This window comes from Cherax quadricarinatus, chromosome 57 (assembly GCF_038502225.1).
Source record: "Cherax quadricarinatus isolate ZL_2023a chromosome 57, ASM3850222v1, whole genome shotgun sequence".
NCBI classification, from domain to species: Eukaryota; Metazoa; Arthropoda; class Malacostraca; order Decapoda; family Parastacidae; genus Cherax; species Cherax quadricarinatus.
In genome coordinates this window covers 17570362-17580361 of record NC_091348.1, presented here as the reverse complement: position 1 = coordinate 17580361, position 10000 = coordinate 17570362, and positions in this window count along the sequence as shown.

The window sequence follows — 10000 nt, the reverse complement described above, 5'->3', positions numbered from 1 at the left end:
TCTCTCTCTAGCTTCTCTCTCTCTCTCTCTCTCTCTCCACGCAGGGGCAAACAAAAAATGCCACTGTATTTACATTCGCGTTCTCTGCTAATTATCTGAAATAAATCTTCGAACGCGGCCAGAATCCTGGGCAGAGCAGCTTAAGGCTGACTTCGGCGTGCGCGAGGACCTGGCCTCTCCAGCGGTATAATCTATTCCACCCCCCCCCCTATAAGGTAGTACCTCATTGCCAGCCCGTGGACGGGGAGGGGGGTTCTGCATATCCCCCTCCCCTCCCCAACACATCCCAAGGACAAAACTTCACAGCATCTTGATTAACGACGTCACGTCTTCTCCGGCCCGGAATGAAGAATTCTTCAGTAACGATGTAGAAGATCGATAGTAGTTGGTAAGGGACGAATCGTTAATGCCGCTGATGGCTTGAAAGTGATGAGCGTTGTTTCGCCTTGCTTAGGAAGAGCCGTGTATATATCAGATTAGTTACCTAGTTAGCTTAAAGTCGATAAACACAAAGTCGATTTAAAACAATGATAATTTGCAAATTATTTATGTTGGAATACAATGTTCCTTTTAACAATTTCATGGAATAGCTTTTAGTATTCTTGGGCTACCGTCCACAGGAGGTATACGGGAGGTATACCATTTCTGTGTCATACTGGCATACTTGTCAGTGTTTATACACCTTTTATAACTTAAACATGACGCTATCGTCCACAGGATGATCACAGTGTGTACAATAAGCCACTTTAGCGGCAAAATCTAAACACAAGCAAAATCAAAGTCTAATTTTAATCCGCAGGTGGATCATTCAGGTTGCGAGTCACCTAGACACCAACACTCAACTTGTATTCATTGCAATAAAAAGCCACCAGTTGAACATACCCAATTTTTCAAAGATATATTCAATTCCACTTGGAGACAAGAGCAACAAGTCTGCGTGTTGCGTTTCACCAGAAGATCTAACTCCTGAATTAGAGGATTAGATCCCGCAAGCCACTTATAATTACCTTCCAGCTGAACGCATCCTTTTTTTCTCGCCTTTTCAAGTCACCCAGACGCTTCCCCCGCCCCCTCACCAACACTGAGATGAATGTACTTCTTTTGTCCAGTTTCAAGGATATAATTAGACGCTTGCTTGAAGCAGGAAGATACAAGTGAAGAGGAATCCATTAAATGTGTGGCCGCCAGCCATTAAGGATACCCGGAGAGACTACGCCAGGTAATCTTCCCCTCTTGGAATATAAATGGAAGGCATGTGGAGCAGCGGGTCGGTCCCGACGCTGCTAATGGATGGTGTTAGGAAGGTCTTATACGTCGTGGGGTGCGAGGAAGCTCACGCCAGAGGCTGGTTCCTGGGCGTGGGACTCCTCGAGGTAGAGAGAGAGAGAGAGAGAGAGAGAGAGAGAGAGAGAGAGAGAGAGAGAGAGAGAGAGAGAATATCTCAGTCATCTAGCCGTCCAGGAACTCAAAAATTGACAGTTTCTTTTCTTGTCCATTCTACATCAGCCTATATCCAGGATGTTCCCATAATCAAAAGCACAAAACCTAAGCTTTAAGAGAGAGAGAGAGCCCCTCTCATCTGCAACTGTTAGACAGAGCAGAGAACAGAACAAGACGTCTCATCTCTCGCCTGGACCAATCCTGGATAGATCTGCCATTTCAGCAGAGCCTTCAACACAGGAGGGATGCGGGTGGCCTTACTGTTATGTACAAGGCCAGTATTGTCAAGGTACCACACTTGGATCCACTTCGAGGACAGTGTGAAGCCAGCTTCTATACCACAAGACGGGCAGAAAGCAGCAACTTCACTCTGGAAGTGCCCTTCTCCAGAACATCACTTCATCTGAGATCATTTATCCCCAGGATGACTCGAGTATGGAACACATTCGTACAGCATTATGATGTCAACGAGATAAAGTCAGTTCATCAAATGAAAATGCTGGCCCACAGATGGCTCCAACTTCATCCTGTTCCATACTTGTACGCCTCATAACAATAAAAATGCTTTCAAATGAGATGATGTAGGCAACAGTTCTTAGCTTGTCAATAAAGTTAGGAATCCTTAACCTAGCCTTGTCAAATCGTGTAGAGAGGTAGAGAGAGAATTGTGAAAAGCTCGCAGCCTCGTGAACTGTGCCAGTAGCAGTACTTAATTATGAGGATCGTGTACGCAACGAATTTCGGACTCACCGGGTGAGGCTCTCACCGGGTGGGGTCAGGCAGGACTAGTGGCCGAGGCCTACTGCTTCCTCTATCAGGGGCAAGGAATGAGGAGGCTGGAGGAAGATGACATTCTGGAAAGGTAAGGAGGAAGAGGGAAAAGGAGAGAAAAACGAAAGGGACAAGGAAGTGGAAAGTAGGAAGAAAATGGGTAAGAGGTGGAGGAAGAAAAGAGGAAGCGAGAGGCGAAGGAAAAAAAAAGGGAAAACAGAAGGCTGCGAGAGGAGGGAAATTGGGGATGTGTGAGAGTGTGAAGAAAATGAGAAATGGGAGATGAGGCAAGAAGAGAAACACTGTAAAGAAGGGGACGTAAGAAGAGAAATAAGAACAAGGAGAAATAAAAGTGTCTAAGAGGATATGTAAGCGAGGAAGAGGACGGAATGTAGATGACGTGGTGGGGGGGGGAGGTGAATTTTGGGGTACAGGGTAGGGTAGAAATATAAGACGGGGAGAGTGGAAGTCTTCCGGCAGGTGGGGGGAATGTAGGCAAGTGATATGTGGGAGGGAGGGGGTGAGGGGGGTATTGATTAGAAGGATAGGGGAAGAGGAGGTGTGGGCGGGGAGGCAGGAGGTGTGGGCGAGGAGGTAGGTGGTGTGGGCGAGGAGGTAGGTGGTGTGGGCGAGGAGGTAGGTGGTGTGGGCGAGGAGGCAGCAGAGGTGTGATCGAACAGAATGAATCAGAAATAAAATTAAAAAAAAGTCATAAGCTTATTTATATAATTAAATTCAAAATTTTTGCAAAACCTCCATTCAAATGAACTTGTACGTAATCCAATTTGAGAAATAAAGTGCATAAACGAGAAAACGACACGAAGTTCATTTAGCCACGACACTAAAGACCCGACTTGAGAAGTGGCGGTGGAAGTGCAGTTTCTGCAGTCTAAAGGACGGGTGAAAATGTTGCAGTTCTGGAGAGCGGAAAAGTACAGTGCCTTCACTGTCGCACCTCTGGAGGTGGGAGGTAAAGTGCTATCACTCTGAAGGATGAGTAAATTCAAATATTCCTCACTGATAGTATCCAATTTACACAGATTGGTGGTAATAACCTCCAGATGTATTATTGTTGTTGCTGTAGCAGCAGCAGCGATATTTACGGAGCATTTTGACGGCGTAGGTCAATCTACACTCACAGCCCCATATATATATATATATATATATATATATATATATATATATATATATATATATATATATATATATATATATATATATATATATATATATATATATATATATATATATATATATATATAGGGATTACATAGTTCCTTAGTATAAAGGCAAAGGGGATAAAAGAGAGTGCAAAAATTATAGGGGGATAAGTCTGTTGAGTATACCTGGCAAAGTGTATGGTAGAGTTATTATTGAAAGAATTAAGAGTAAGACGGAGAATAGGATAGCAGATGAACAAGGAGGCTTTAGGAAAGGTAGGGGGTGTGTGGACCAGGTGTTTACAGTGAAACATAAGTGAACAGTATTTAGATAAGGCTAAAGAGGTCTTTGTGGCATTTATGGATTTGGAAAAGGCGTATGACAGGGTGGATAGGGGGGCAATGTGGCAGATGTTGCAGGTGTATGGTGTAGGAGGTAGGTTACTGAAAGCAGTGAAGAGTTTTTACGAGGATAGTGAGGCTCAAGTTAGAGTATGTAGGAAAGAGGGAAATTATTTCCCAGTAAAAGTAGGCCTTAGACAAGGATGTGTGATGTCACCGTGGTTGTTTAATATATTTATAGATGGGGTTGTAAGAGAAGTAAATGCGAGGGTCTTGGCAAGAGGCGTGGAGTTAAAAGATAAAGAATCACACAAAGTGGGAGTTGTCACAGTTGCTCTTTGCTGATGATACTGTGCTCTTGGGAGATTCTGAAGAGAAGTTGCAGAGATTGGTGGATGAATTTGGTAGGGTGTGCAAAAGAAGAAAATTGAAAGTGAATACAGGAAAGAGTAAGGTTATGAGGATAACAAAAAGATTAGGTGATGAAAGATTGGATATCAGATTGGAGGGAGAGAGTATGGAGGAGGTGAATGTATTCAGATATTTGGGAGTTGACATGTCAGCGGATGGGTCTATGAAAGATGAGGTGAAATATAGAATTGATGAGGGGAAAAGGGTGAGTTGTGCACTTAGGAGTCTGTGGACACAAAGAACTTTGTCCTTGGAGGCAAAGAGGGGAATGTATGAGAGTATAGTTTTACCAACGCTCTTATATGGGTGTGAAGCATGGGTGATGAATGTTGCAGCGAGGAGAAGGCTAGAGGCAGTGGAGATGTCATGTCTGAGAGCAATGTGTGGTGTGAATATAATGCAGAGAATTCGTAGTTTGGAAGTTAGGAGGAGGTGCGGGATTACCAAAACTGTTGTCCAGAGGGCGGAGGAAGGGTTGTTGAGGTGGTTCGGACATGTGGAGAGAATGGAACGAAACAGAATAACTTCAAGAGTGTATCAGTCTGTAGTGGAAGGAAGGCGGGGTAGGGGTCGGCCTAGGAAAGGTTGGAGGGAGGGGGTAAAGGAGGTTTTGTGTGCGAGGGGCTTGGACTTCCAGCAGGCATGCGTGAGCGTGTTTGATAGGAGTGAATGGAGACAAATGGTTTTTAATACTTGACGTGCTGTTGGAGTGTGAGCAAAGTAACATTTATGAAGGGGTTCAGGGAAACCGGCAGGCCGGACTCGAGTCCTGGAGATGGGAAGTACAGTGCCTGCACTCTGAAGGAGGGGTGTTAATGTTGCAGTTTAAAAACTGTAGTGTAAAGCACCCTTCTGGCAAGACAGTGATGGAGTGAATGATGGTGAAAGTTTTTCTTTTTCGGGCCACCCTGCCTTGGTGGGAATCGGCCAGTGTGCTAATAATAAAAATATATATATATATAAACACAACACACAGTTATAGAATCACTTAAAAAGAAGACAGTTCAAGAAATCCTCTAAGTACAAGTCTTAATCATTTTAATTTTGTGTTCAGCTGGTTTATCATAACATTGTTTTACTATTCTTTTTGTTTTAATACTTCAGTATATTAAAAACCTCTTAAAGTGACTCTTGTGATAATTAGTTTTTGTAAGACAACACATCAAGTCAATAATATTACATGAAGTCTAAGTACTGTTTGTTCAAAGACTCGTTTATCAACCTTATGTTATCCCCTTTAACGTACGTTTCTATTCTGTTCGTTAGGTATTCCTTGATCCACTGGAGCACTTTCCCATGTACCCCTGTCTGCTCCTCTAATTTATAAATCATTCTTTGATGGGGTACGGTGTCAAACGCTGTCCAGACATCACAGAGATTGCACTCAACCTATCCACGTCTCTCTCTTGCTTGATCTACGTTACTCCACCATCAAACTCCAGCAGCCTCGTCAGGCTGGGCTTCCCTTCCCTAATATATTACATGGTGGCATTCTGCAACGATCCTCCTCCTGCTATGGTGCTCACTCAACACAACCTCTCCCTGATTATATTTTTCCGTAAAGCTTGCGATTCTGGCTTAAATAGCAACGCACTTCTTGCCGAATAGGGCAAGTGAAAATTTGTGTATGCAATAATTCCACAAAAATCAGACTGAATGTAACGAAAAAAACATATTTCATTGTGTTTGTTATTAAATTATTGTAAACTTGTATGAAATATATTCAGTTGGATTAGGCTAAATTAAATTGCGCTTGTTATAATAAGGTTAGGTAAGTTTCCTAAGGTACTTTTGTCACAAATTCTTTAATTTTTATATTAAGATAAATGAAAAAGTATATCTTTAAAGGTACATGAAAATTTTAGAAAGGACTTAATTTTAATATATAATATATATATATATATATATATATATATATATATATATATATATATATATATATATATATATATATATAATATATATATAATATATATATATATATATATATATAATATATATATATATATATATATATATATATATATATATATATATAGTATAATGGACTCTTGTCCATGCTCAATAACCCACATGTAGAGAAACTCAGGATATTGACTGATATGTATATCTCGAACTCCGCTGAAGAGGGTCCCAGAAAAAGGTCGAAATATACAGATCAATTAACCTCCCGAGTTTGTCTACCTGTGGGTTATTTTCCCCGAATCAGATTTGATAACTTCACCCCCCCTCATGCGCTGCGACCCCCCTCCCATGCGCTGTGACCCCTGCAATAATAAGCAACCAGGTTTCACCTAAAGGAAGCTTCCCTCCAGTTTCTTGAATCAAGAGCCCTTTACTAGCATCAAGGCCGCTTCCTTTGAAGAGTATTGTATTCTTGAGAGGAAAAAAAAATCAGTACCAACTTCTTAAATACCTGACGTGATCTTGGATCCTCCTCGGTCTGGCTCTTGCTAAAGGGATTGGATCCCTTCCTCTCCAGATGATCATCTGAATCCTCTTCTACAAGATTAAACGCAAATGGCTCTCTGATCCTCCCTTTCAAAGTTAATAGCTTTGCTTCCCCCTTTTTTTATTTACAAGGGTCATCCACTTTTTTTTTTACGAGACGAAAATATTCGGCTGAAAGTATGTGAGTTAGTTGCTGTGATGGAGCGTTACTCCGGCTCCAGGTCTTTAGAATTTAACATTTTGCGACTCGTACCTGGAATTTTTGCCTTGGCGATTCCCGACTGTAATTCCAAGAATTTATAACTTAATACTGCCTTGGCTGACCTTCCAGGAATTCAGAATTTAATTCCCACGGAAGGGAATTATGTTTCACGTAATTTTAGCTGGACTTATCCCCACTGATGTTCCTGGAGTTTATATAATTCCCGACTGCAATTCCAGGAAATATGAATTTAGCATTTTCCCTGACTGACCTTCCTAGAATTTACAGCTTAAAATTCCCCGAATGCAGTGCCGGGAATTTAAAATTTAAATAACTAATTTAAATAACAATAAAAATGTTAGAATTTATTAGTAACCCGACTGACATTTCAAGAATTTATTTTAGAATAATTCTAGGAAAAACAGTCATGGCATTTATATTTTTATTTGTATTTATATCTCAATGGTTAGAGATATCTTTAATTCTTAAAGATATTAAGAGGACGGAAGGAGAGCTGACAGGGTGATTCGACTCATGAGGGACCAATTATGTAAACTAAGTGGTAGTAACCACAGAAATGGGAACTGATAGCATTCATCCTATGAAAACTTTGGTAGGAAAAATGTCTGCAATGAGCCTAATGAAGCCTGTGTATAGTGGCCACATGTCAGCCGGGGCCTGCCCCATTATGGCAGTAATGGTACGGGAGTCAGGTTTTGTTTGTGTGTTTAGGGACGCAGTGGTGAGGTGTTACATACGGGGCGTCATGGTGGGCCTCCGGACGCGGGTGTTTATCCTATGTTGATTCGTTCGGCGATTTATTTTTTCTCTCTGGTTTACGAGAGCTAATTTTTGTCATACATTTCGAGAACCAAAGGGCTAGAATAAAGGACCGGGGCGATCAGCTGAGTTTCAAAGAGGTATAAGACCCTCGCGTGTGGCCCGGTGTGTAGGCCCGGTGTGTAGCCCCGGTGTGTGGCCCCGGTGTGTAGCCCGTGTGAACAGGTGATGAGAACATATCGTCATTTAAGGCTGTGAAAACACCATCTTAGTGGACATCCAATTTCCTAATTTTTATACTAAAGATTCTTTATATATATATATATACATATATATATATATATATATATATATATATATATATATATATATATATATATATATATATATATATATATATATATATATAACATTTTCCTTATTTAAAGGGAAGGAGTGGTGCGGGATGAGAGTTGAGGGAACAGGAAGAGGAGAGTCGGGGTAAAATTACTACCCAATCAACTACCACTGCAGGGAGTTAATGGTCTACAGAGCGAGCCAGAAAGATCCTCTGTGCCCGGGGACTTTGATCCTTCCAACTGAATGATGTTCATAAGGGTACCAGCGAATCGCCACTCTTGACCGTTCAAGAGATAGTTTGCGCATGCCTGAAAAGAGAAAATGCTCGTTCACTGTTACCTGCTGTAGTGTACGAGATTTGTGTACTCTCGTAAGCTCCTCTCCCCATTGTACGAGTTACCTGTGGATTGTGTATAATTTTTTGCTATCTAGGAGTCTTGAAACATTTCCCAGTGAAATTACTCTTGCATGAAGTTAAGAACAGCAGAGTATTGAAGCGTGAACTATTGGCCCATGCCAGGCAGGTCTATCTCAGCCCCGATCCGTCTGTGGTGTCTGTTCATTTATCATAAATCACCAACTGAAAACTCATCCCGTCGATTCAACATATTAGAGAATAGTTGGTGCGGTGGGTTGGGACACCATATGTCATTATATATATATATATATATATATATATATATATATATATATATATATATATATATACTGCTAATAATAAAGTTCCTCGTAATAATGAAAAACTTACAGTAATAACACCCTACTAAAACTGGAAGGAATATATTAATAATAGGTAAATCCTGGCGAGACCAGTAAGTACCTACAAATAATGACAGCATGTTGCTAAAAACAGCGAGAAACTATTTGCTACTTCTTCCCTGATGCATCAGTCCTCACTTTGTGACACAAAAGAAATAACATTAACATGAAACTTCCCAAGTCACTTGCTATCTCTAACTCTCTATTCCTCTGTACTCACGGTCCTCTTTCGCTGCTGTATCCTACCCCAGTCAAAACCTCTCGTCCTCGTCAGCACTAGGTCCTTACAATAACCATCCGCTGCTGATTACCTGTCAGCTCCCTCTGGGGAAAATTATGTAATAGGGCATAACGTTGTGCTTCATCCCCAGGTCAGGGTAACGACGACGAGGATTGTTTTCATGACTTTGTTGACATGTTATAATTCCTGGAGGATTTCTCACGGTATTTTTGGCGTGTGTTATTCTCGGTCTTTGTGCTATTATTTCTCAGAAAGAGAGGGGGAGAGGGAGGCAAGAAGATTAAAAGAGAGGATGCTGAATGGACATAAATCTGAGAATCAGAAAGGAGAAGAAACCAAAGACCAGCAAGCAGGCAGGCAGATGGTCACACACGTACACACGCGCACATAAAAGCAAGGACCCAGAGATGAAAGGATACAGCAGTGAAAGAAAAGAAGAGCCCACACAGGAATAATATCCCAGTCAACATCCGCAAAGAACGCAGGAGGTTCAAAGAAAGAAAAGTTACCGTTCTTTAAACCAATTCCAGAATGCTTGGAAAACTCACCCGTAGAGCCTAGCGCCAGGAGCCTCACTCAACAGGCGCCTTAGGTTCCCTGATATATCATCGGTACCTGCTCGAGGCCCTCTCTTGAATTTTAACGAGACAGAAAGGCAGCGCCTGTCTGTCGAAGATTATTCCCCAGAAAATGCCATCACTAACATCACTACAGTCTGCACCATAAAACGCCACTAACACCACCACCGTCACTAACAACGTTATCCTCCCACTACGTATTATCCAATGAAGATAAGAAATACTCCGATTCCTTGGATAAAAAAGCGCTTCACTAGCCTCAAGGCACTCCACCTGAAAGGTACCTGCATATAAAGAAGTTGCTGGAATATGAAGAGTTTACAGGAGACCATGAAAATCACAGGGAGATGGATGGTCCTCTGGAATACCAAGAGGTCGAAGGGAAGGGAAGAGAATTCACACAAAAGAGAAGAATCATGCAGTAGGAGATGCAGCAGCTGGAAAGTGAAGACATCACTGGAATTCCAAGAAGCAGCTCAAAGATGAACAGGTCGTTGGTAAACGAGGAAGTCACTGGAAGACGAAG